General features: G+C 51.7%; 72 non-coding genes and 1 pseudogene across 72 annotated transcripts; all 73 read left to right on the forward strand.

The window, feature by feature from the left end:
• The first annotated feature begins 158 nt into the window (after positions 1-158).
• LOC116018385 lies at positions 159-277 on the forward strand. The gene has a single exon (XR_004098405.1). It is a non-coding gene; the product is annotated as a 5S ribosomal RNA (ribosomal RNA).
• A 137-nt stretch (positions 278-414) lies between these two features.
• Positions 415-533, forward strand: LOC116018498. The gene has a single exon (XR_004098512.1). It is a non-coding gene; the product is annotated as a 5S ribosomal RNA (ribosomal RNA).
• Positions 534-844: 311 nt separating this feature from the next.
• LOC116018523 lies at positions 845-963 on the forward strand. The gene has a single exon (XR_004098537.1). It is a non-coding gene; the product is annotated as a 5S ribosomal RNA (ribosomal RNA).
• A 137-nt stretch (positions 964-1,100) lies between these two features.
• On the forward strand, positions 1,101-1,219 carry LOC116018071. Its single transcript, XR_004098104.1, has one exon. It is a non-coding gene; the product is annotated as a 5S ribosomal RNA (ribosomal RNA).
• A 137-nt stretch (positions 1,220-1,356) lies between these two features.
• On the forward strand, positions 1,357-1,475 carry LOC116018072. The gene has a single exon (XR_004098105.1). It is a non-coding gene; the product is annotated as a 5S ribosomal RNA (ribosomal RNA).
• Positions 1,476-1,612: 137 nt separating this feature from the next.
• On the forward strand, positions 1,613-1,731 carry LOC116018073. Its single transcript, XR_004098106.1, has one exon. It is a non-coding gene; the product is annotated as a 5S ribosomal RNA (ribosomal RNA).
• Positions 1,732-1,868: 137 nt separating this feature from the next.
• LOC116018075 lies at positions 1,869-1,987 on the forward strand. Its single transcript, XR_004098107.1, has one exon. It is a non-coding gene; the product is annotated as a 5S ribosomal RNA (ribosomal RNA).
• A 137-nt stretch (positions 1,988-2,124) lies between these two features.
• On the forward strand, positions 2,125-2,243 carry LOC116018076. Its single transcript, XR_004098108.1, has one exon. It is a non-coding gene; the product is annotated as a 5S ribosomal RNA (ribosomal RNA).
• Positions 2,244-2,380: 137 nt separating this feature from the next.
• LOC116018077 lies at positions 2,381-2,499 on the forward strand. The gene has a single exon (XR_004098109.1). It is a non-coding gene; the product is annotated as a 5S ribosomal RNA (ribosomal RNA).
• A 137-nt stretch (positions 2,500-2,636) lies between these two features.
• Positions 2,637-2,755, forward strand: LOC116018078. The gene has a single exon (XR_004098110.1). It is a non-coding gene; the product is annotated as a 5S ribosomal RNA (ribosomal RNA).
• A 137-nt stretch (positions 2,756-2,892) lies between these two features.
• LOC116018079 lies at positions 2,893-3,011 on the forward strand. Its single transcript, XR_004098111.1, has one exon. It is a non-coding gene; the product is annotated as a 5S ribosomal RNA (ribosomal RNA).
• A 137-nt stretch (positions 3,012-3,148) lies between these two features.
• LOC116018081 lies at positions 3,149-3,267 on the forward strand. The gene has a single exon (XR_004098113.1). It is a non-coding gene; the product is annotated as a 5S ribosomal RNA (ribosomal RNA).
• Positions 3,268-3,404: 137 nt separating this feature from the next.
• LOC116018082 lies at positions 3,405-3,523 on the forward strand. Its single transcript, XR_004098114.1, has one exon. It is a non-coding gene; the product is annotated as a 5S ribosomal RNA (ribosomal RNA).
• A 137-nt stretch (positions 3,524-3,660) lies between these two features.
• LOC116018083 lies at positions 3,661-3,779 on the forward strand. Its single transcript, XR_004098115.1, has one exon. It is a non-coding gene; the product is annotated as a 5S ribosomal RNA (ribosomal RNA).
• Positions 3,780-3,916: 137 nt separating this feature from the next.
• On the forward strand, positions 3,917-4,035 carry LOC116018084. Its single transcript, XR_004098116.1, has one exon. It is a non-coding gene; the product is annotated as a 5S ribosomal RNA (ribosomal RNA).
• Positions 4,036-4,172: 137 nt separating this feature from the next.
• Positions 4,173-4,291, forward strand: LOC116018085. The gene has a single exon (XR_004098117.1). It is a non-coding gene; the product is annotated as a 5S ribosomal RNA (ribosomal RNA).
• Positions 4,292-4,428: 137 nt separating this feature from the next.
• On the forward strand, positions 4,429-4,547 carry LOC116018086. Its single transcript, XR_004098118.1, has one exon. It is a non-coding gene; the product is annotated as a 5S ribosomal RNA (ribosomal RNA).
• A 137-nt stretch (positions 4,548-4,684) lies between these two features.
• On the forward strand, positions 4,685-4,803 carry LOC116018087. Its single transcript, XR_004098119.1, has one exon. It is a non-coding gene; the product is annotated as a 5S ribosomal RNA (ribosomal RNA).
• Positions 4,804-4,940: 137 nt separating this feature from the next.
• Positions 4,941-5,059, forward strand: LOC116018088. Its single transcript, XR_004098120.1, has one exon. It is a non-coding gene; the product is annotated as a 5S ribosomal RNA (ribosomal RNA).
• A 137-nt stretch (positions 5,060-5,196) lies between these two features.
• On the forward strand, positions 5,197-5,315 carry LOC116018089. Its single transcript, XR_004098121.1, has one exon. It is a non-coding gene; the product is annotated as a 5S ribosomal RNA (ribosomal RNA).
• Positions 5,316-5,452: 137 nt separating this feature from the next.
• Positions 5,453-5,571, forward strand: LOC116018090. Its single transcript, XR_004098122.1, has one exon. It is a non-coding gene; the product is annotated as a 5S ribosomal RNA (ribosomal RNA).
• A 137-nt stretch (positions 5,572-5,708) lies between these two features.
• On the forward strand, positions 5,709-5,827 carry LOC116018092. Its single transcript, XR_004098124.1, has one exon. It is a non-coding gene; the product is annotated as a 5S ribosomal RNA (ribosomal RNA).
• Positions 5,828-5,964: 137 nt separating this feature from the next.
• Positions 5,965-6,083, forward strand: LOC116018093. The gene has a single exon (XR_004098125.1). It is a non-coding gene; the product is annotated as a 5S ribosomal RNA (ribosomal RNA).
• Positions 6,084-6,220: 137 nt separating this feature from the next.
• On the forward strand, positions 6,221-6,339 carry LOC116018094. The gene has a single exon (XR_004098126.1). It is a non-coding gene; the product is annotated as a 5S ribosomal RNA (ribosomal RNA).
• Positions 6,340-6,476: 137 nt separating this feature from the next.
• On the forward strand, positions 6,477-6,595 carry LOC116018095. Its single transcript, XR_004098127.1, has one exon. It is a non-coding gene; the product is annotated as a 5S ribosomal RNA (ribosomal RNA).
• Positions 6,596-6,732: 137 nt separating this feature from the next.
• LOC116018096 lies at positions 6,733-6,851 on the forward strand. Its single transcript, XR_004098128.1, has one exon. It is a non-coding gene; the product is annotated as a 5S ribosomal RNA (ribosomal RNA).
• Positions 6,852-6,988: 137 nt separating this feature from the next.
• On the forward strand, positions 6,989-7,107 carry LOC116018097. The gene has a single exon (XR_004098129.1). It is a non-coding gene; the product is annotated as a 5S ribosomal RNA (ribosomal RNA).
• Positions 7,108-7,244: 137 nt separating this feature from the next.
• Positions 7,245-7,363, forward strand: LOC116018098. Its single transcript, XR_004098130.1, has one exon. It is a non-coding gene; the product is annotated as a 5S ribosomal RNA (ribosomal RNA).
• Positions 7,364-7,500: 137 nt separating this feature from the next.
• On the forward strand, positions 7,501-7,619 carry LOC116018099. The gene has a single exon (XR_004098131.1). It is a non-coding gene; the product is annotated as a 5S ribosomal RNA (ribosomal RNA).
• Positions 7,620-7,756: 137 nt separating this feature from the next.
• Positions 7,757-7,875, forward strand: LOC116018101. Its single transcript, XR_004098132.1, has one exon. It is a non-coding gene; the product is annotated as a 5S ribosomal RNA (ribosomal RNA).
• A 137-nt stretch (positions 7,876-8,012) lies between these two features.
• Positions 8,013-8,131, forward strand: LOC116018102. The gene has a single exon (XR_004098133.1). It is a non-coding gene; the product is annotated as a 5S ribosomal RNA (ribosomal RNA).
• Positions 8,132-8,268: 137 nt separating this feature from the next.
• On the forward strand, positions 8,269-8,387 carry LOC116018104. The gene has a single exon (XR_004098135.1). It is a non-coding gene; the product is annotated as a 5S ribosomal RNA (ribosomal RNA).
• A 137-nt stretch (positions 8,388-8,524) lies between these two features.
• Positions 8,525-8,643, forward strand: LOC116018105. Its single transcript, XR_004098136.1, has one exon. It is a non-coding gene; the product is annotated as a 5S ribosomal RNA (ribosomal RNA).
• Positions 8,644-8,780: 137 nt separating this feature from the next.
• On the forward strand, positions 8,781-8,899 carry LOC116018106. The gene has a single exon (XR_004098137.1). It is a non-coding gene; the product is annotated as a 5S ribosomal RNA (ribosomal RNA).
• Positions 8,900-9,036: 137 nt separating this feature from the next.
• Positions 9,037-9,155, forward strand: LOC116018107. The gene has a single exon (XR_004098138.1). It is a non-coding gene; the product is annotated as a 5S ribosomal RNA (ribosomal RNA).
• Positions 9,156-9,292: 137 nt separating this feature from the next.
• On the forward strand, positions 9,293-9,411 carry LOC116018108. The gene has a single exon (XR_004098139.1). It is a non-coding gene; the product is annotated as a 5S ribosomal RNA (ribosomal RNA).
• A 137-nt stretch (positions 9,412-9,548) lies between these two features.
• Positions 9,549-9,667, forward strand: LOC116018109. The gene has a single exon (XR_004098140.1). It is a non-coding gene; the product is annotated as a 5S ribosomal RNA (ribosomal RNA).
• Positions 9,668-9,804: 137 nt separating this feature from the next.
• On the forward strand, positions 9,805-9,923 carry LOC116018110. Its single transcript, XR_004098141.1, has one exon. It is a non-coding gene; the product is annotated as a 5S ribosomal RNA (ribosomal RNA).
• Positions 9,924-10,060: 137 nt separating this feature from the next.
• Positions 10,061-10,179, forward strand: LOC116018111. Its single transcript, XR_004098142.1, has one exon. It is a non-coding gene; the product is annotated as a 5S ribosomal RNA (ribosomal RNA).
• Positions 10,180-10,316: 137 nt separating this feature from the next.
• LOC116018112 lies at positions 10,317-10,435 on the forward strand. Its single transcript, XR_004098143.1, has one exon. It is a non-coding gene; the product is annotated as a 5S ribosomal RNA (ribosomal RNA).
• Positions 10,436-10,572: 137 nt separating this feature from the next.
• Positions 10,573-10,691, forward strand: LOC116018113. Its single transcript, XR_004098144.1, has one exon. It is a non-coding gene; the product is annotated as a 5S ribosomal RNA (ribosomal RNA).
• Positions 10,692-10,828: 137 nt separating this feature from the next.
• Positions 10,829-10,947, forward strand: LOC116018115. Its single transcript, XR_004098146.1, has one exon. It is a non-coding gene; the product is annotated as a 5S ribosomal RNA (ribosomal RNA).
• A 137-nt stretch (positions 10,948-11,084) lies between these two features.
• LOC116018117 lies at positions 11,085-11,203 on the forward strand. The gene has a single exon (XR_004098147.1). It is a non-coding gene; the product is annotated as a 5S ribosomal RNA (ribosomal RNA).
• Positions 11,204-11,340: 137 nt separating this feature from the next.
• Positions 11,341-11,459, forward strand: LOC116018118. The gene has a single exon (XR_004098148.1). It is a non-coding gene; the product is annotated as a 5S ribosomal RNA (ribosomal RNA).
• A 137-nt stretch (positions 11,460-11,596) lies between these two features.
• Positions 11,597-11,715, forward strand: LOC116018119. Its single transcript, XR_004098149.1, has one exon. It is a non-coding gene; the product is annotated as a 5S ribosomal RNA (ribosomal RNA).
• Positions 11,716-11,852: 137 nt separating this feature from the next.
• LOC116018120 lies at positions 11,853-11,971 on the forward strand. The gene has a single exon (XR_004098150.1). It is a non-coding gene; the product is annotated as a 5S ribosomal RNA (ribosomal RNA).
• Positions 11,972-12,108: 137 nt separating this feature from the next.
• LOC116018121 lies at positions 12,109-12,227 on the forward strand. Its single transcript, XR_004098151.1, has one exon. It is a non-coding gene; the product is annotated as a 5S ribosomal RNA (ribosomal RNA).
• Positions 12,228-12,364: 137 nt separating this feature from the next.
• LOC116018122 lies at positions 12,365-12,483 on the forward strand. The gene has a single exon (XR_004098152.1). It is a non-coding gene; the product is annotated as a 5S ribosomal RNA (ribosomal RNA).
• Positions 12,484-12,620: 137 nt separating this feature from the next.
• On the forward strand, positions 12,621-12,739 carry LOC116018123. The gene has a single exon (XR_004098153.1). It is a non-coding gene; the product is annotated as a 5S ribosomal RNA (ribosomal RNA).
• A 137-nt stretch (positions 12,740-12,876) lies between these two features.
• LOC116018124 lies at positions 12,877-12,995 on the forward strand. The gene has a single exon (XR_004098154.1). It is a non-coding gene; the product is annotated as a 5S ribosomal RNA (ribosomal RNA).
• Positions 12,996-13,132: 137 nt separating this feature from the next.
• On the forward strand, positions 13,133-13,251 carry LOC116018125. The gene has a single exon (XR_004098155.1). It is a non-coding gene; the product is annotated as a 5S ribosomal RNA (ribosomal RNA).
• A 137-nt stretch (positions 13,252-13,388) lies between these two features.
• On the forward strand, positions 13,389-13,507 carry LOC116018127. The gene has a single exon (XR_004098157.1). It is a non-coding gene; the product is annotated as a 5S ribosomal RNA (ribosomal RNA).
• Positions 13,508-13,644: 137 nt separating this feature from the next.
• Positions 13,645-13,763, forward strand: LOC116018128. Its single transcript, XR_004098158.1, has one exon. It is a non-coding gene; the product is annotated as a 5S ribosomal RNA (ribosomal RNA).
• Positions 13,764-13,900: 137 nt separating this feature from the next.
• Positions 13,901-14,019, forward strand: LOC116018129. The gene has a single exon (XR_004098159.1). It is a non-coding gene; the product is annotated as a 5S ribosomal RNA (ribosomal RNA).
• A 137-nt stretch (positions 14,020-14,156) lies between these two features.
• Positions 14,157-14,275, forward strand: LOC116018130. Its single transcript, XR_004098160.1, has one exon. It is a non-coding gene; the product is annotated as a 5S ribosomal RNA (ribosomal RNA).
• Positions 14,276-14,412: 137 nt separating this feature from the next.
• On the forward strand, positions 14,413-14,531 carry LOC116018131. The gene has a single exon (XR_004098161.1). It is a non-coding gene; the product is annotated as a 5S ribosomal RNA (ribosomal RNA).
• A 137-nt stretch (positions 14,532-14,668) lies between these two features.
• On the forward strand, positions 14,669-14,787 carry LOC116018133. The gene has a single exon (XR_004098162.1). It is a non-coding gene; the product is annotated as a 5S ribosomal RNA (ribosomal RNA).
• Positions 14,788-14,924: 137 nt separating this feature from the next.
• LOC116018134 lies at positions 14,925-15,043 on the forward strand. The gene has a single exon (XR_004098163.1). It is a non-coding gene; the product is annotated as a 5S ribosomal RNA (ribosomal RNA).
• Positions 15,044-15,180: 137 nt separating this feature from the next.
• On the forward strand, positions 15,181-15,299 carry LOC116018135. Its single transcript, XR_004098164.1, has one exon. It is a non-coding gene; the product is annotated as a 5S ribosomal RNA (ribosomal RNA).
• Positions 15,300-15,436: 137 nt separating this feature from the next.
• On the forward strand, positions 15,437-15,555 carry LOC116018136. Its single transcript, XR_004098165.1, has one exon. It is a non-coding gene; the product is annotated as a 5S ribosomal RNA (ribosomal RNA).
• Positions 15,556-15,692: 137 nt separating this feature from the next.
• Positions 15,693-15,811, forward strand: LOC116018137. The gene has a single exon (XR_004098166.1). It is a non-coding gene; the product is annotated as a 5S ribosomal RNA (ribosomal RNA).
• A 137-nt stretch (positions 15,812-15,948) lies between these two features.
• Positions 15,949-16,067, forward strand: LOC116018139. The gene has a single exon (XR_004098168.1). It is a non-coding gene; the product is annotated as a 5S ribosomal RNA (ribosomal RNA).
• A 137-nt stretch (positions 16,068-16,204) lies between these two features.
• LOC116018140 lies at positions 16,205-16,323 on the forward strand. Its single transcript, XR_004098169.1, has one exon. It is a non-coding gene; the product is annotated as a 5S ribosomal RNA (ribosomal RNA).
• A 137-nt stretch (positions 16,324-16,460) lies between these two features.
• Positions 16,461-16,579, forward strand: LOC116018141. Its single transcript, XR_004098170.1, has one exon. It is a non-coding gene; the product is annotated as a 5S ribosomal RNA (ribosomal RNA).
• Positions 16,580-16,716: 137 nt separating this feature from the next.
• Positions 16,717-16,835, forward strand: LOC116018142. The gene has a single exon (XR_004098171.1). It is a non-coding gene; the product is annotated as a 5S ribosomal RNA (ribosomal RNA).
• A 137-nt stretch (positions 16,836-16,972) lies between these two features.
• LOC116018143 lies at positions 16,973-17,091 on the forward strand. Its single transcript, XR_004098172.1, has one exon. It is a non-coding gene; the product is annotated as a 5S ribosomal RNA (ribosomal RNA).
• A 137-nt stretch (positions 17,092-17,228) lies between these two features.
• On the forward strand, positions 17,229-17,347 carry LOC116018144. The gene has a single exon (XR_004098173.1). It is a non-coding gene; the product is annotated as a 5S ribosomal RNA (ribosomal RNA).
• Positions 17,348-17,484: 137 nt separating this feature from the next.
• On the forward strand, positions 17,485-17,603 carry LOC116018145. The gene has a single exon (XR_004098174.1). It is a non-coding gene; the product is annotated as a 5S ribosomal RNA (ribosomal RNA).
• A 137-nt stretch (positions 17,604-17,740) lies between these two features.
• Positions 17,741-17,859, forward strand: LOC116018146. The gene has a single exon (XR_004098175.1). It is a non-coding gene; the product is annotated as a 5S ribosomal RNA (ribosomal RNA).
• A 137-nt stretch (positions 17,860-17,996) lies between these two features.
• LOC116018147 lies at positions 17,997-18,115 on the forward strand. Its single transcript, XR_004098176.1, has one exon. It is a non-coding gene; the product is annotated as a 5S ribosomal RNA (ribosomal RNA).
• Positions 18,116-18,252: 137 nt separating this feature from the next.
• On the forward strand, positions 18,253-18,371 carry LOC116018149. The gene has a single exon (XR_004098177.1). It is a non-coding gene; the product is annotated as a 5S ribosomal RNA (ribosomal RNA).
• A 385-nt stretch (positions 18,372-18,756) lies between these two features.
• On the forward strand, positions 18,757-18,875 carry LOC116018151. The gene has a single exon (XR_004098179.1). It is a non-coding gene; the product is annotated as a 5S ribosomal RNA (ribosomal RNA).
• Positions 18,876-19,194: 319 nt separating this feature from the next.
• On the forward strand, positions 19,195-19,297 carry LOC116017996 (annotated as a pseudogene).

Raw genomic sequence — 19,297 nt, forward strand, 5'->3', positions numbered from 1 at the left:
CCCCCTGGGAAGTCCTCGTGTTGCATCCCCCACCCTCTTTTTAATTTTTCTTTTAAACCGCTGGACCGCTCGCTAAGGGTACTATCTTTTTAAACCGCTCAGTGAGAAAAGTTGCGCGGAGAGAGAGGGTCAAGTACATTTTGCGCGCAGTACATTACGGATGCAATCATACCAGCACTAATGCACCGGATCCCATCAGAACTCCGAAGTTAAGCGCCCTTGCGCGAGAATAGTACTAGGATGGGTGACCCCCTGGGAAGTCCTCGTGTTGCATCCCCCACCCTCTTTTTAATCTTTATTTTAAAACGCTGGACCGCTCGCTAAGGGTACTATCCTTTTAAACCGCTAAACCGCTAAGCGAGAGAAGTTGCGCGGAGAGAGAGGGTCAAGTACATTTTGCGCGCAGTACATGACGGATGGAATCATACCAGCACTAATGCACCGGATCCCATCAGAACTCCGAAGTTAAGCGCCCTTGCGCGAGAATAGTACTAGGATGGGTGACCCCCTGGGAAGTCCTCGTGTTGCTTCCCCCACCCTCTTTTTAATTTTTCTTTTAAACCGCCGGACCGCTCGCTAAGGCTACTATCTTTTTAAACCGCTAAGTGAGATAAGTTGCGCGGAGAGAGAAGGTCAAGTACATTTTGCGCGCAGTACATGACGGATGGAATCATACCAGCACTAATGCACCGGATCCCATCAGAACTCCGAAGTCAAGCTAATTTTTCTTTTAAACCGCTAGACCGCTCGCTAAGGATACTATCCTTTTAAACCGCTAAACCGCTAAGCGAGAGAAGTTGCGCGGAGAGAGAGGGTCAAGTACATTTTGCGCGCAGTACATGACGGATGCGATCATACCAGCACTAATGCACCGGATCCCATCAGAACTCCGAAGTTAAGCGTGCTTGCGAGAATAGTACCAGGATGGGCGACCCCCCCTGGGAAGTCCACGTGTTGCATCCCCCACCCTCTTTTTAATTTTTCTTTTAAACCGCGGGACCGCTCGCTAAGGGTACTATCCTTTTAAACCGCTAAACCGCTAAGCGAGAGAAGTTGCGCGGAGAGAGAGGGTCAAGTACATTTTGCGCGCAGTACGTGACGGATGCGATCATACCAGCACTAATGCACCGGATCCCATCAGAACTCCGAAGTTAAGCGTGCTTGGGCGAGAGTAGTACTAGGATGGGTGACCCCCTGGGAAGTCCTCGTGTTGCATCCCCCACCCTCTTTTTAATCTTTCTTTTAAACCGCTGGACCGCTCGCTAAGGGTACTATCCTTTTAAACCGCTAAACCGCTAAGCGAGAGAAGTTGCGCGGAGAGAGAGGGTCAAGTACATTTTGCGCGCAGTACGTGACGGATGCGATCATACCAGCACTAATGCACCGGATCCCATCAGAACTCCGAAGTTAAGCGTGCTTGGGCGAGAGTAGTACTAGGATGGGTGACCCCCTGGGAAGTCCTCGTGTTGCATCCCCCACCCTCTTTTTAATCTTTCTTTTAAACCGCTGGACCGCTCGCTAAGGGTACTATCCTTTTAAACCGCTAAACCGCTAAGCGAGAGAAGTTGCGCGGAGAGAGAGGGTCAAGTACATTTTGCGCGCAGTACGTGACGGATGCGATCATACCAGCACTAATGCACCGGATCCCATCAGAACTCCGAAGTTAAGCGTGCTTGGGCGAGAGTAGTACTAGGATGGGTGACCCCCTGGGAAGTCCTCGTGTTGCATCCCCCACCCTCTTTTTAATCTTTCTTTTAAACCGCTGGACCGCTCGCTAAGGGTACTATCCTTTTAAACCGCTAAACCGCTAAGCGAGAGAAGTTGCGCGGAGAGAGAGGGTCAAGTACATTTTGCGCGCAGTACGTGACGGATGCGATCATACCAGCACTAATGCACCGGATCCCATCAGAACTCCGAAGTTAAGCGTGCTTGGGCGAGAGTAGTACTAGGATGGGTGACCCCCTGGGAAGTCCTCGTGTTGCATCCCCCACCCTCTTTTTAATCTTTCTTTTAAACCGCTGGACCGCTCGCTAAGGGTACTATCCTTTTAAACCGCTAAACCGCTAAGCGAGAGAAGTTGCGCGGAGAGAGAGGGTCAAGTACATTTTGCGCGCAGTACGTGACGGATGCGATCATACCAGCACTAATGCACCGGATCCCATCAGAACTCCGAAGTTAAGCGTGCTTGGGCGAGAGTAGTACTAGGATGGGTGACCCCCTGGGAAGTCCTCGTGTTGCATCCCCCACCCTCTTTTTAATCTTTCTTTTAAACCGCTGGACCGCTCGCTAAGGGTACTATCCTTTTAAACCGCTAAACCGCTAAGCGAGAGAAGTTGCGCGGAGAGAGAGGGTCAAGTACATTTTGCGCGCAGTACGTGACGGATGCGATCATACCAGCACTAATGCACCGGATCCCATCAGAACTCCGAAGTTAAGCGTGCTTGGGCGAGAGTAGTACTAGGATGGGTGACCCCCTGGGAAGTCCTCGTGTTGCATCCCCCACCCTCTTTTTAATCTTTCTTTTAAACCGCTGGACCGCTCGCTAAGGGTACTATCCTTTTAAACCGCTAAACCGCTAAGCGAGAGAAGTTGCGCGGAGAGAGAGGGTCAAGTACATTTTGCGCGCAGTACGTGACGGATGCGATCATACCAGCACTAATGCACCGGATCCCATCAGAACTCCGAAGTTAAGCGTGCTTGGGCGAGAGTAGTACTAGGATGGGTGACCCCCTGGGAAGTCCTCGTGTTGCATCCCCCACCCTCTTTTTAATCTTTCTTTTAAACCGCTGGACCGCTCGCTAAGGGTACTATCCTTTTAAACCGCTAAACCGCTAAGCGAGAGAAGTTGCGCGGAGAGAGAGGGTCAAGTACATTTTGCGCGCAGTACGTGACGGATGCGATCATACCAGCACTAATGCACCGGATCCCATCAGAACTCCGAAGTTAAGCGTGCTTGGGCGAGAGTAGTACTAGGATGGGTGACCCCCTGGGAAGTCCTCGTGTTGCATCCCCCACCCTCTTTTTAATCTTTCTTTTAAACCGCTGGACCGCTCGCTAAGGGTACTATCCTTTTAAACCGCTAAACCGCTAAGCGAGAGAAGTTGCGCGGAGAGAGAGGGTCAAGTACATTTTGCGCGCAGTACGTGACGGATGCGATCATACCAGCACTAATGCACCGGATCCCATCAGAACTCCGAAGTTAAGCGTGCTTGGGCGAGAGTAGTACTAGGATGGGTGACCCCCTGGGAAGTCCTCGTGTTGCATCCCCCACCCTCTTTTTAATCTTTCTTTTAAACCGCTGGACCGCTCGCTAAGGGTACTATCCTTTTAAACCGCTAAACCGCTAAGCGAGAGAAGTTGCGCGGAGAGAGAGGGTCAAGTACATTTTGCGCGCAGTACGTGACGGATGCGATCATACCAGCACTAATGCACCGGATCCCATCAGAACTCCGAAGTTAAGCGTGCTTGGGCGAGAGTAGTACTAGGATGGGTGACCCCCTGGGAAGTCCTCGTGTTGCATCCCCCACCCTCTTTTTAATCTTTCTTTTAAACCGCTGGACCGCTCGCTAAGGGTACTATCCTTTTAAACCGCTAAACCGCTAAGCGAGAGAAGTTGCGCGGAGAGAGAGGGTCAAGTACATTTTGCGCGCAGTACGTGACGGATGCGATCATACCAGCACTAATGCACCGGATCCCATCAGAACTCCGAAGTTAAGCGTGCTTGGGCGAGAGTAGTACTAGGATGGGTGACCCCCTGGGAAGTCCTCGTGTTGCATCCCCCACCCTCTTTTTAATCTTTCTTTTAAACCGCTGGACCGCTCGCTAAGGGTACTATCCTTTTAAACCGCTAAACCGCTAAGCGAGAGAAGTTGCGCGGAGAGAGAGGGTCAAGTACATTTTGCGCGCAGTACGTGACGGATGCGATCATACCAGCACTAATGCACCGGATCCCATCAGAACTCCGAAGTTAAGCGTGCTTGGGCGAGAGTAGTACTAGGATGGGTGACCCCCTGGGAAGTCCTCGTGTTGCATCCCCCACCCTCTTTTTAATCTTTCTTTTAAACCGCTGGACCGCTCGCTAAGGGTACTATCCTTTTAAACCGCTAAACCGCTAAGCGAGAGAAGTTGCGCGGAGAGAGAGGGTCAAGTACATTTTGCGCGCAGTACGTGACGGATGCGATCATACCAGCACTAATGCACCGGATCCCATCAGAACTCCGAAGTTAAGCGTGCTTGGGCGAGAGTAGTACTAGGATGGGTGACCCCCTGGGAAGTCCTCGTGTTGCATCCCCCACCCTCTTTTTAATCTTTCTTTTAAACCGCTGGACCGCTCGCTAAGGGTACTATCCTTTTAAACCGCTAAACCGCTAAGCGAGAGAAGTTGCGCGGAGAGAGAGGGTCAAGTACATTTTGCGCGCAGTACGTGACGGATGCGATCATACCAGCACTAATGCACCGGATCCCATCAGAACTCCGAAGTTAAGCGTGCTTGGGCGAGAGTAGTACTAGGATGGGTGACCCCCTGGGAAGTCCTCGTGTTGCATCCCCCACCCTCTTTTTAATCTTTCTTTTAAACCGCTGGACCGCTCGCTAAGGGTACTATCCTTTTAAACCGCTAAACCGCTAAGCGAGAGAAGTTGCGCGGAGAGAGAGGGTCAAGTACATTTTGCGCGCAGTACGTGACGGATGCGATCATACCAGCACTAATGCACCGGATCCCATCAGAACTCCGAAGTTAAGCGTGCTTGGGCGAGAGTAGTACTAGGATGGGTGACCCCCTGGGAAGTCCTCGTGTTGCATCCCCCACCCTCTTTTTAATCTTTCTTTTAAACCGCTGGACCGCTCGCTAAGGGTACTATCCTTTTAAACCGCTAAACCGCTAAGCGAGAGAAGTTGCGCGGAGAGAGAGGGTCAAGTACATTTTGCGCGCAGTACGTGACGGATGCGATCATACCAGCACTAATGCACCGGATCCCATCAGAACTCCGAAGTTAAGCGTGCTTGGGCGAGAGTAGTACTAGGATGGGTGACCCCCTGGGAAGTCCTCGTGTTGCATCCCCCACCCTCTTTTTAATCTTTCTTTTAAACCGCTGGACCGCTCGCTAAGGGTACTATCCTTTTAAACCGCTAAACCGCTAAGCGAGAGAAGTTGCGCGGAGAGAGAGGGTCAAGTACATTTTGCGCGCAGTACGTGACGGATGCGATCATACCAGCACTAATGCACCGGATCCCATCAGAACTCCGAAGTTAAGCGTGCTTGGGCGAGAGTAGTACTAGGATGGGTGACCCCCTGGGAAGTCCTCGTGTTGCATCCCCCACCCTCTTTTTAATCTTTCTTTTAAACCGCTGGACCGCTCGCTAAGGGTACTATCCTTTTAAACCGCTAAACCGCTAAGCGAGAGAAGTTGCGCGGAGAGAGAGGGTCAAGTACATTTTGCGCGCAGTACGTGACGGATGCGATCATACCAGCACTAATGCACCGGATCCCATCAGAACTCCGAAGTTAAGCGTGCTTGGGCGAGAGTAGTACTAGGATGGGTGACCCCCTGGGAAGTCCTCGTGTTGCATCCCCCACCCTCTTTTTAATCTTTCTTTTAAACCGCTGGACCGCTCGCTAAGGGTACTATCCTTTTAAACCGCTAAACCGCTAAGCGAGAGAAGTTGCGCGGAGAGAGAGGGTCAAGTACATTTTGCGCGCAGTACGTGACGGATGCGATCATACCAGCACTAATGCACCGGATCCCATCAGAACTCCGAAGTTAAGCGTGCTTGGGCGAGAGTAGTACTAGGATGGGTGACCCCCTGGGAAGTCCTCGTGTTGCATCCCCCACCCTCTTTTTAATCTTTCTTTTAAACCGCTGGACCGCTCGCTAAGGGTACTATCCTTTTAAACCGCTAAACCGCTAAGCGAGAGAAGTTGCGCGGAGAGAGAGGGTCAAGTACATTTTGCGCGCAGTACGTGACGGATGCGATCATACCAGCACTAATGCACCGGATCCCATCAGAACTCCGAAGTTAAGCGTGCTTGGGCGAGAGTAGTACTAGGATGGGTGACCCCCTGGGAAGTCCTCGTGTTGCATCCCCCACCCTCTTTTTAATCTTTCTTTTAAACCGCTGGACCGCTCGCTAAGGGTACTATCCTTTTAAACCGCTAAACCGCTAAGCGAGAGAAGTTGCGCGGAGAGAGAGGGTCAAGTACATTTTGCGCGCAGTACGTGACGGATGCGATCATACCAGCACTAATGCACCGGATCCCATCAGAACTCCGAAGTTAAGCGTGCTTGGGCGAGAGTAGTACTAGGATGGGTGACCCCCTGGGAAGTCCTCGTGTTGCATCCCCCACCCTCTTTTTAATCTTTCTTTTAAACCGCTGGACCGCTCGCTAAGGGTACTATCCTTTTAAACCGCTAAACCGCTAAGCGAGAGAAGTTGCGCGGAGAGAGAGGGTCAAGTACATTTTGCGCGCAGTACGTGACGGATGCGATCATACCAGCACTAATGCACCGGATCCCATCAGAACTCCGAAGTTAAGCGTGCTTGGGCGAGAGTAGTACTAGGATGGGTGACCCCCTGGGAAGTCCTCGTGTTGCATCCCCCACCCTCTTTTTAATCTTTCTTTTAAACCGCTGGACCGCTCGCTAAGGGTACTATCCTTTTAAACCGCTAAACCGCTAAGCGAGAGAAGTTGCGCGGAGAGAGAGGGTCAAGTACATTTTGCGCGCAGTACGTGACGGATGCGATCATACCAGCACTAATGCACCGGATCCCATCAGAACTCCGAAGTTAAGCGTGCTTGGGCGAGAGTAGTACTAGGATGGGTGACCCCCTGGGAAGTCCTCGTGTTGCATCCCCCACCCTCTTTTTAATCTTTCTTTTAAACCGCTGGACCGCTCGCTAAGGGTACTATCCTTTTAAACCGCTAAACCGCTAAGCGAGAGAAGTTGCGCGGAGAGAGAGGGTCAAGTACATTTTGCGCGCAGTACGTGACGGATGCGATCATACCAGCACTAATGCACCGGATCCCATCAGAACTCCGAAGTTAAGCGTGCTTGGGCGAGAGTAGTACTAGGATGGGTGACCCCCTGGGAAGTCCTCGTGTTGCATCCCCCACCCTCTTTTTAATCTTTCTTTTAAACCGCTGGACCGCTCGCTAAGGGTACTATCCTTTTAAACCGCTAAACCGCTAAGCGAGAGAAGTTGCGCGGAGAGAGAGGGTCAAGTACATTTTGCGCGCAGTACGTGACGGATGCGATCATACCAGCACTAATGCACCGGATCCCATCAGAACTCCGAAGTTAAGCGTGCTTGGGCGAGAGTAGTACTAGGATGGGTGACCCCCTGGGAAGTCCTCGTGTTGCATCCCCCACCCTCTTTTTAATCTTTCTTTTAAACCGCTGGACCGCTCGCTAAGGGTACTATCCTTTTAAACCGCTAAACCGCTAAGCGAGAGAAGTTGCGCGGAGAGAGAGGGTCAAGTACATTTTGCGCGCAGTACGTGACGGATGCGATCATACCAGCACTAATGCACCGGATCCCATCAGAACTCCGAAGTTAAGCGTGCTTGGGCGAGAGTAGTACTAGGATGGGTGACCCCCTGGGAAGTCCTCGTGTTGCATCCCCCACCCTCTTTTTAATCTTTCTTTTAAACCGCTGGACCGCTCGCTAAGGGTACTATCCTTTTAAACCGCTAAACCGCTAAGCGAGAGAAGTTGCGCGGAGAGAGAGGGTCAAGTACATTTTGCGCGCAGTACGTGACGGATGCGATCATACCAGCACTAATGCACCGGATCCCATCAGAACTCCGAAGTTAAGCGTGCTTGGGCGAGAGTAGTACTAGGATGGGTGACCCCCTGGGAAGTCCTCGTGTTGCATCCCCCACCCTCTTTTTAATCTTTCTTTTAAACCGCTGGACCGCTCGCTAAGGGTACTATCCTTTTAAACCGCTAAACCGCTAAGCGAGAGAAGTTGCGCGGAGAGAGAGGGTCAAGTACATTTTGCGCGCAGTACGTGACGGATGCGATCATACCAGCACTAATGCACCGGATCCCATCAGAACTCCGAAGTTAAGCGTGCTTGGGCGAGAGTAGTACTAGGATGGGTGACCCCCTGGGAAGTCCTCGTGTTGCATCCCCCACCCTCTTTTTAATCTTTCTTTTAAACCGCTGGACCGCTCGCTAAGGGTACTATCCTTTTAAACCGCTAAACCGCTAAGCGAGAGAAGTTGCGCGGAGAGAGAGGGTCAAGTACATTTTGCGCGCAGTACGTGACGGATGCGATCATACCAGCACTAATGCACCGGATCCCATCAGAACTCCGAAGTTAAGCGTGCTTGGGCGAGAGTAGTACTAGGATGGGTGACCCCCTGGGAAGTCCTCGTGTTGCATCCCCCACCCTCTTTTTAATCTTTCTTTTAAACCGCTGGACCGCTCGCTAAGGGTACTATCCTTTTAAACCGCTAAACCGCTAAGCGAGAGAAGTTGCGCGGAGAGAGAGGGTCAAGTACATTTTGCGCGCAGTACGTGACGGATGCGATCATACCAGCACTAATGCACCGGATCCCATCAGAACTCCGAAGTTAAGCGTGCTTGGGCGAGAGTAGTACTAGGATGGGTGACCCCCTGGGAAGTCCTCGTGTTGCATCCCCCACCCTCTTTTTAATCTTTCTTTTAAACCGCTGGACCGCTCGCTAAGGGTACTATCCTTTTAAACCGCTAAACCGCTAAGCGAGAGAAGTTGCGCGGAGAGAGAGGGTCAAGTACATTTTGCGCGCAGTACGTGACGGATGCGATCATACCAGCACTAATGCACCGGATCCCATCAGAACTCCGAAGTTAAGCGTGCTTGGGCGAGAGTAGTACTAGGATGGGTGACCCCCTGGGAAGTCCTCGTGTTGCATCCCCCACCCTCTTTTTAATCTTTCTTTTAAACCGCTGGACCGCTCGCTAAGGGTACTATCCTTTTAAACCGCTAAACCGCTAAGCGAGAGAAGTTGCGCGGAGAGAGAGGGTCAAGTACATTTTGCGCGCAGTACGTGACGGATGCGATCATACCAGCACTAATGCACCGGATCCCATCAGAACTCCGAAGTTAAGCGTGCTTGGGCGAGAGTAGTACTAGGATGGGTGACCCCCTGGGAAGTCCTCGTGTTGCATCCCCCACCCTCTTTTTAATCTTTCTTTTAAACCGCTGGACCGCTCGCTAAGGGTACTATCCTTTTAAACCGCTAAACCGCTAAGCGAGAGAAGTTGCGCGGAGAGAGAGGGTCAAGTACATTTTGCGCGCAGTACGTGACGGATGCGATCATACCAGCACTAATGCACCGGATCCCATCAGAACTCCGAAGTTAAGCGTGCTTGGGCGAGAGTAGTACTAGGATGGGTGACCCCCTGGGAAGTCCTCGTGTTGCATCCCCCACCCTCTTTTTAATCTTTCTTTTAAACCGCTGGACCGCTCGCTAAGGGTACTATCCTTTTAAACCGCTAAACCGCTAAGCGAGAGAAGTTGCGCGGAGAGAGAGGGTCAAGTACATTTTGCGCGCAGTACGTGACGGATGCGATCATACCAGCACTAATGCACCGGATCCCATCAGAACTCCGAAGTTAAGCGTGCTTGGGCGAGAGTAGTACTAGGATGGGTGACCCCCTGGGAAGTCCTCGTGTTGCATCCCCCACCCTCTTTTTAATCTTTCTTTTAAACCGCTGGACCGCTCGCTAAGGGTACTATCCTTTTAAACCGCTAAACCGCTAAGCGAGAGAAGTTGCGCGGAGAGAGAGGGTCAAGTACATTTTGCGCGCAGTACGTGACGGATGCGATCATACCAGCACTAATGCACCGGATCCCATCAGAACTCCGAAGTTAAGCGTGCTTGGGCGAGAGTAGTACTAGGATGGGTGACCCCCTGGGAAGTCCTCGTGTTGCATCCCCCACCCTCTTTTTAATCTTTCTTTTAAACCGCTGGACCGCTCGCTAAGGGTACTATCCTTTTAAACCGCTAAACCGCTAAGCGAGAGAAGTTGCGCGGAGAGAGAGGGTCAAGTACATTTTGCGCGCAGTACGTGACGGATGCGATCATACCAGCACTAATGCACCGGATCCCATCAGAACTCCGAAGTTAAGCGTGCTTGGGCGAGAGTAGTACTAGGATGGGTGACCCCCTGGGAAGTCCTCGTGTTGCATCCCCCACCCTCTTTTTAATCTTTCTTTTAAACCGCTGGACCGCTCGCTAAGGGTACTATCCTTTTAAACCGCTAAACCGCTAAGCGAGAGAAGTTGCGCGGAGAGAGAGGGTCAAGTACATTTTGCGCGCAGTACGTGACGGATGCGATCATACCAGCACTAATGCACCGGATCCCATCAGAACTCCGAAGTTAAGCGTGCTTGGGCGAGAGTAGTACTAGGATGGGTGACCCCCTGGGAAGTCCTCGTGTTGCATCCCCCACCCTCTTTTTAATCTTTCTTTTAAACCGCTGGACCGCTCGCTAAGGGTACTATCCTTTTAAACCGCTAAACCGCTAAGCGAGAGAAGTTGCGCGGAGAGAGAGGGTCAAGTACATTTTGCGCGCAGTACGTGACGGATGCGATCATACCAGCACTAATGCACCGGATCCCATCAGAACTCCGAAGTTAAGCGTGCTTGGGCGAGAGTAGTACTAGGATGGGTGACCCCCTGGGAAGTCCTCGTGTTGCATCCCCCACCCTCTTTTTAATCTTTCTTTTAAACCGCTGGACCGCTCGCTAAGGGTACTATCCTTTTAAACCGCTAAACCGCTAAGCGAGAGAAGTTGCGCGGAGAGAGAGGGTCAAGTACATTTTGCGCGCAGTACGTGACGGATGCGATCATACCAGCACTAATGCACCGGATCCCATCAGAACTCCGAAGTTAAGCGTGCTTGGGCGAGAGTAGTACTAGGATGGGTGACCCCCTGGGAAGTCCTCGTGTTGCATCCCCCACCCTCTTTTTAATCTTTCTTTTAAACCGCTGGACCGCTCGCTAAGGGTACTATCCTTTTAAACCGCTAAACCGCTAAGCGAGAGAAGTTGCGCGGAGAGAGAGGGTCAAGTACATTTTGCGCGCAGTACGTGACGGATGCGATCATACCAGCACTAATGCACCGGATCCCATCAGAACTCCGAAGTTAAGCGTGCTTGGGCGAGAGTAGTACTAGGATGGGTGACCCCCTGGGAAGTCCTCGTGTTGCATCCCCCACCCTCTTTTTAATCTTTCTTTTAAACCGCTGGACCGCTCGCTAAGGGTACTATCCTTTTAAACCGCTAAACCGCTAAGCGAGAGAAGTTGCGCGGAGAGAGAGGGTCAAGTACATTTTGCGCGCAGTACGTGACGGATGCGATCATACCAGCACTAATGCACCGGATCCCATCAGAACTCCGAAGTTAAGCGTGCTTGGGCGAGAGTAGTACTAGGATGGGTGACCCCCTGGGAAGTCCTCGTGTTGCATCCCCCACCCTCTTTTTAATCTTTCTTTTAAACCGCTGGACCGCTCGCTAAGGGTACTATCCTTTTAAACCGCTAAACCGCTAAGCGAGAGAAGTTGCGCGGAGAGAGAGGGTCAAGTACATTTTGCGCGCAGTACGTGACGGATGCGATCATACCAGCACTAATGCACCGGATCCCATCAGAACTCCGAAGTTAAGCGTGCTTGGGCGAGAGTAGTACTAGGATGGGTGACCCCCTGGGAAGTCCTCGTGTTGCATCCCCCACCCTCTTTTTAATCTTTCTTTTAAACCGCTGGACCGCTCGCTAAGGGTACTATCCTTTTAAACCGCTAAACCGCTAAGCGAGAGAAGTTGCGCGGAGAGAGAGGGTCAAGTACATTTTGCGCGCAGTACGTGACGGATGCGATCATACCAGCACTAATGCACCGGATCCCATCAGAACTCCGAAGTTAAGCGTGCTTGGGCGAGAGTAGTACTAGGATGGGTGACCCCCTGGGAAGTCCTCGTGTTGCATCCCCCACCCTCTTTTTAATCTTTCTTTTAAACCGCTGGACCGCTCGCTAAGGGTACTATCCTTTTAAACCGCTAAACCGCTAAGCGAGAGAAGTTGCGCGGAGAGAGAGGGTCAAGTACATTTTGCGCGCAGTACGTGACGGATGCGATCATACCAGCACTAATGCACCGGATCCCATCAGAACTCCGAAGTTAAGCGTGCTTGGGCGAGAGTAGTACTAGGATGGGTGACCCCCTGGGAAGTCCTCGTGTTGCATCCCCCACCCTCTTTTTAATCTTTCTTTTAAACCGCTGGACCGCTCGCTAAGGGTACTATCCTTTTAAACCGCTAAACCGCTAAGCGAGAGAAGTTGCGCGGAGAGAGAGGGTCAAGTACATTTTGCGCGCAGTACGTGACGGATGCGATCATACCAGCACTAATGCACCGGATCCCATCAGAACTCCGAAGTTAAGCGTGCTTGGGCGAGAGTAGTACTAGGATGGGTGACCCCCTGGGAAGTCCTCGTGTTGCATCCCCCACCCTCTTTTTAATCTTTCTTTTAAACCGCTGGACCGCTCGCTAAGGGTACTATCCTTTTAAACCGCTAAACCGCTAAGCGAGAGAAGTTGCGCGGAGAGAGAGGGTCAAGTACATTTTGCGCGCAGTACGTGACGGATGCGATCATACCAGCACTAATGCACCGGATCCCATCAGAACTCCGAAGTTAAGCGTGCTTGGGCGAGAGTAGTACTAGGATGGGTGACCCCCTGGGAAGTCCTCGTGTTGCATCCCCCACCCTCTTTTTAATCTTTCTTTTAAACCGCTGGACCGCTCGCTAAGGGTACTATCCTTTTAAACCGCTAAACCGCTAAGCGAGAGAAGTTGCGCGGAGAGAGAGGGTCAAGTACATTTTGCGCGCAGTACGTGACGGATGCGATCATACCAGCACTAATGCACCGGATCCCATCAGAACTCCGAAGTTAAGCGTGCTTGGGCGAGAGTAGTACTAGGATGGGTGACCCCCTGGGAAGTCCTCGTGTTGCATCCCCCACCCTCTTTTTAATCTTTCTTTTAAACCGCTGGACCGCTCGCTAAGGGTACTATCCTTTTAAACCGCTAAACCGCTAAGCGAGAGAAGTTGCGCGGAGAGAGAGGGTCAAGTACATTTTGCGCGCAGTACGTGACGGATGCGATCATACCAGCACTAATGCACCGGATCCCATCAGAACTCCGAAGTTAAGCGTGCTTGGGCGAGAGTAGTACTAGGATGGGTGACCCCCTGGGAAGTCCTCGTGTTGCATCCCCCACCCTCTTTTTAATCTTTCTTTTAAACCGCTGGACCGCTCGCTAAGGGTACTATCCTTTTAAACCGCTAAACCGCTAAGCGAGAGAAGTTGCGCGGAGAGAGAGGGTCAAGTACATTTTGCGCGCAGTACGTGACGGATGCGATCATACCAGCACTAATGCACCGGATCCCATCAGAACTCCGAAGTTAAGCGTGCTTGGGCGAGAGTAGTACTAGGATGGGTGACCCCCTGGGAAGTCCTCGTGTTGCATCCCCCACCCTCTTTTTAATCTTTCTTTTAAACCGCTGGACCGCTCGCTAAGGGTACTATCCTTTTAAACCGCTAAACCGCTAAGCGAGAGAAGTTGCGCGGAGAGAGAGGGTCAAGTACATTTTGCGCGCAGTACGTGACGGATGCGATCATACCAGCACTAATGCACCGGATCCCATCAGAACTCCGAAGTTAAGCGTGCTTGGGCGAGAGTAGTACTAGGATGGGTGACCCCCTGGGAAGTCCTCGTGTTGCATCCCCCACCCTCTTTTTAATCTTTCTTTTAAACCGCTGGACCGCTCGCTAAGGGTACTATCCTTTTAAACCGCTAAACCGCTAAGCGAGAGAAGTTGCGCGGAGAGAGAGGGTCAAGTACATTTTGCGCGCAGTACGTGACGGATGCGATCATACCAGCACTAATGCACCGGATCCCATCAGAACTCCGAAGTTAAGCGTGCTTGGGCGAGAGTAGTACTAGGATGGGTGACCCCCTGGGAAGTCCTCGTGTTGCATCCCCCACCCTCTTTTTAATCTTTCTTTTAAACCGCTGGACCGCTCGCTAAGGGTACTATCCTTTTAAACCGCTAAACCGCTAAGCGAGAGAAGTTGCGCGGAGAGAGAGGGTCAAGTACATTTTGCGCGCAGTACGTGACGGATGCGATCATACCAGCACTAATGCACCGGATCCCATCAGAACTCCGAAGTTAAGCGTGCTTGGGCGAGAGTAGTACTAGGATGGGTGACCCCCTGGGAAGTCCTCGTGTTGCATCCCCCACCCTCTTTTTAATCTTTCTTTTAAACCGCTGGACCGCTCGCTAAGGGTACTATCCTTTTAAACCGCTAAACCGCTAAGCGAGAGAAGTTGCGCGGAGAGAGAGGGTCAAGTACATTTTGCGCGCAGTACGTGACGGATGCGATCATACCAGCACTAATGCACCGGATCCCATCAGAACTCCGAAGTTAAGCGTGCTTGGGCGAGAGTAGTACTAGGATGGGTGACCCCCTGGGAAGTCCTCGTGTTGCATCCCCCACCCTCTTTTTAATCTTTCTTTTAAACCGCTGGACCGCTCGCTAAGGGTACTATCCTTTTAAACCGCTAAACCGCTAAGCGAGAGAAGTTGCGCGGAGAGAGAGGGTCAAGTACATTTTGCGCGCAGTACGTGACGGATGCGATCATACCAGCACTAATGCACCGGATCCCATCAGAACTCCGAAGTTAAGCGTGCTTGGGCGAGAGTAGTACTAGGATGGGTGACCCCCTGGGAAGTCCTCGTGTTGCATCCCCCACCCTCTTTTTAATCTTTCTTTTAAACCGCTGGACCGCTCGCTAAGGGTACTATCCTTTTAAACCGCTAAACCGCTAAGCGAGAGAAGTTGCGCGGAGAGAGAGGGTCAAGTACATTTTGCGCGCAGTACGTGACGGATGCGATCATACCAGCACTAATGCACCGGATCCCATCAGAACTCCGAAGTTAAGCGTGCTTGGGCGAGAGTAGTACTAGGATGGGTGACCCCCTGGGAAGTCCTCGTGTTGCATCCCCCACCCTCTTTTTAATCTTTCTTTTAAACCGCTGGACCGCTCGCTAAGGGTACTATCCTTTTAAACCGCTAAACCGCTAAGCGAGAGAAGTTGCGCGGAGAGAGAGGGTCAAGTACATTTTGCGCGCAGTACGTGACGGATGCGATCATACCAGCACTAATGCACCGGATCCCATCAGAACTCCGAAGTTAAGCGTGCTTGGGCGAGAGTAGTACTAGGATGGGTGACCCCCTGGGAAGTCCTCGTGTTGCATCCCCCACCCTCTTTTTAATCTTTCTTTTAAACCGCTGGACCGCTCGCTAAGGGTACTATCCTTTTAAACCGCTAAACCGCTAAGCGAGAGAAGTTGCGCGGAGAGAGAGGGTCAAGTACATTTTGCGCGCAGTACGTGACGGATGCGATCATACCAGCACTAATGCACCGGATCCCATCAGAACTCCGAAGTTAAGCGTGCTTGGGCGAGAGTAGTACTAGGATGGGTGACCCCCTGGGAAGTCCTCGTGTTGCATCCCCCACCCTCTTTTTAATCTTTCTTTTAAACCGCTGGACCGCTCGCTAAGGGTACTATCCTTTTAAACCGCTAAACCGCTAAGCGAGAGAAGTTGCGCGGAGAGAGAGGGTCAAGTACATTTTGCGCGCAGTACGTGACGGATGCGATCATACCAGCACTAATGCACCGGATCCCATCAGAACTCCGAAGTTAAGCGTGCTTGGGCGAGAGTAGTACTAGGATGGGTGACCCCCTGGGAAGTCCTCGTGTTGCATCCCCCACCCTCTTTTTAATCTTTCTTTTAAACCGCTGGACCGCTCGCTAAGGGTACTATCCTTTTAAACCGCTAAACCGCTAAGCGAGAGAAGTTGCGCGGAGAGAGAGGGTCAAGTACATTTTGCGCGCAGTACGTGACGGATGCGATCATACCAGCACTAATGCACCGGATCCCATCAGAACTCCGAAGTTAAGCGTGCTTGGGCGAGAGTAGTACTAGGATGGGTGACCCCCTGGGAAGTCCTCGTGTTGCATCCCCCACCCTCTTTTTAATCTTTCTTTTAAACCGCTGGACCGCTCGCTAAGGGTACTATCCTTTTAAACCGCTAAACCGCTAAGCGAGAGAAGTTGCGCGGAGAGAGAGGGTCAAGTACATTTTGCGCGCAGTACGTGACGGATGCGATCATACCAGCACTAATGCACCGGATCCCATCAGAACTCCGAAGTTAAGCGTGCTTGGGCGAGAGTAGTACTAGGATGGGTGACCCCCTGGGAAGTCCTCGTGTTGCATCCCCCACCCTCTTTTTAATCTTTCTTTTAAACCGCTGGACCGCTCGCTAAGGGTACTATCCTTTTAAACCGCTAAACCGCTAAGCGAGAGAAGTTGCGCGGAGAGAGAGGGTCAAGTACATTTTGCGCGCAGTACGTGACGGATGCGATCATACCAGCACTAATGCACCGGATCCCATCAGAACTCCGAAGTTAAGCGTGCTTGGGCGAGAGTAGTACTAGGATGGGTGACCCCCTGGGAAGTCCTCGTGTTGCATCCCCCACCCTCTTTTTAATCTTTCTTTTAAACCGCTGGACCGCTCGCTAAGGGTACTATCCTTTTAAACCGCTAAACCGCTAAGCGAGAGAAGTTGCGCGGAGAGAGAGGGTCAAGTACATTTTGCGCGCAGTACGTGACGGATGCGATCATACCAGCACTAATGCACCGGATCCCATCAGAACTCCGAAGTTAAGCGTGCTTGGGCGAGAGTAGTACTAGGATGGGTGACCCCCTGGGAAGTCCTCGTGTTGCATCCCCCACCCTCTTTTTAATCTTTCTTTTAAACCGCTGGACCGCTCGCTAAGGGTACTATCCTTTTAAACCGCTAAACCGCTAAGCGAGAGAAGTTGCGCGGAGAGAGAGGGTCAAGTACATTTTGCGCGCAGTACGTGACGGATGCGATCATACCAGCACTAATGCACCGGATCCCATCAGAACTCCGAAGTTAAGCGTGCTTGGGCGAGAGTAGTACTAGGATGGGTGACCCCCTGGGAAGTCCTCGTGTTGCATCCCCCACCCTCTTTTTAATCTTTCTTTTAAACCGCTGGACCGCTCGCTAAGGGTACTATCCTTTTAAACCGCTAAACCGCTAAGCGAGAGAAGTTGCGCGGAGAGAGAGGGTCAAGTACATTTTGCGCGCAGTACGTGACGGATGCGATCATACCAGCACTAATGCACCGGATCCCATCAGAACTCCGAAGTTAAGCGTGCTTGGGCGAGAGTAGTACTAGGATGGGTGACCCCCTGGGAAGTCCTCGTGTTGCATCCCCCACCCTCTTTTTAATCTTTCTTTTAAACCGCTGGACCGCTCGCTAAGGGTACTATCCTTTTAAACCGCTAAACCGCTAAGCGAGAGAAGTTGCGCGGAGAGAGAGGGTCAAGTACATTTTGCGCGCAGTACGTGACGGATGCGATCATACCAGCACTAATGCACCGGATCCCATCAGAACTCCGAAGTTAAGCGTGCTTGGGCGAGAGTAGTACTAGGATGGGTGACCCCCTGGGAAGTCCTCGTGTTGCATCCCCCACCCTCTTTTTAATCTTTCTTTTAAACCGCTGGACCGCTCGCTAAGGGTACTATCCTTTTAAACCGCTAAACCGCTAAGCGAGAGAAGTTGCGCGGAGAGAGAGGGTCAAGTACATTTTGCGCGCAGTACGTGACGGATGCGATCATACCAGCACTAATGCACCGGATCCCATCAGAACTCCGAAGTTAAGCGTGCTTGGGCGAGAGTAGTACTAGGATGGGTGACCCCCTGGGAAGTCCTCGTGTTGCATCCCCCACCCTCTTTTTAATCTTTCTTTTAAACCGCTGGACCGCTCGCTAAGGGTACTATCCTTTTAAACCGCTAAACCGCTAAGCGAGAGAAGTTGCGCGGAGAGAGAGGGTCAAGTACATTTTGCGCGCAGTACGTGACGGATGCGATCATACCAGCACTAATGCACCGGATCCCATCAGAACTCCGAAGTTAAGCGTGCTTGGGCGAGAGTAGTACTAGGATGGGTGACCCCCTGGGAAGTCCTCGTGTTGCATCCCCCACCCTCTTTTTAATCTTTCTTTTAAACCGCTGGACCGCTCGCTAAGGGTACTATCCTTTTAAACCGCTAAACCGCTAAGCGAGAGAAGTTGCGCGGAGAGAGAGGGTCAAGTACATTTTGCGCGCAGTACGTGACGGATGCGATCATACCAGCACTAATGCACCGGATCCCATCAGAACTCCGAAGTTAAGCGTGCTTGGGCGAGAGTAGTACTAGGATGGGTGACCCCCTGGGAAGTCCTCGTGTTGCATCCCCCACCCTCTTTTTAATTTTTCTTTTAAACCGCTGGACCGCTCGCTAAGGGTACTATCCTTTTAAACCGCTAAGCGAGAGAAGTTGCGCGGAGAGAGAGGGTCAAGTACATTTTGCGCGCAGTACATGACGGATGCGATCATACCAGCACTAATGCACCGGATCCCATCAGAACTTCGAAGTCAAGCTAATTTTTCTTTTAAATCGCTGGACCGCTCGCTAAGGTTACTATCCTTTTAAACCACTAAACCGCTAAGCGAGAGAAGTTGCGCGGTAAACCGCTGGACCGCTCGCTAAGGGTACTATCCTTTTAAACCGCTAAACCGCTAAGCGAGAGAAGTTGCGCGGAGAGAGAGGGTCAAGTACATTTTGCGCGCAGTACGTGACGGATGCGATCATACCAGCACTAATGCACCGGATCCCATCAGAACTCCGAAGTTAAGCGTGCTTGGGCGAGAGTAGTACTAGGATGGGTGACCCCCTGGGAAGTCCTCGTGTTGCATCCCCCACCCTCTTTTTAATCTTTCTTTTAAACCGCTGGACCGCTCGCTAAGGGTACTATCCTTTTAAACCGCTAAACCGCTAAGTGAGAAAAGTTGCGCGGAGAGAGAGGGTCAAGTACATTATGCGCGCAGTACATGACGGATGCAATCATACCAGCACAAATGCACCGGATCCCATCAAAACTCCGAAGTCAAGCTAATTTTTCTTTTAAACCGCTGAACCGCTCGCTAAGGATACTATCCTTTTAAACCGCTAAACCGCTAAGCGAGAGAAGTTGCGCGGAGAGAGAGGGTCAAGTACATTTTGCGCGCAGTATATGACGGATGTGAGCATACCATCACAAATGCACCGGATCCCATCAGAACTCCGAAGTAAAGCGTGCTTGGGCGAGAGTAGTACTAGGATGGGTTTCCCCCTGGGAAGT

The sequence above is a fragment of the Ipomoea triloba genome, chromosome 4, assembly GCF_003576645.1.
Source record: "Ipomoea triloba cultivar NCNSP0323 chromosome 4, ASM357664v1".
Taxonomy (NCBI): Eukaryota; Viridiplantae; Streptophyta; class Magnoliopsida; order Solanales; family Convolvulaceae; genus Ipomoea; species Ipomoea triloba.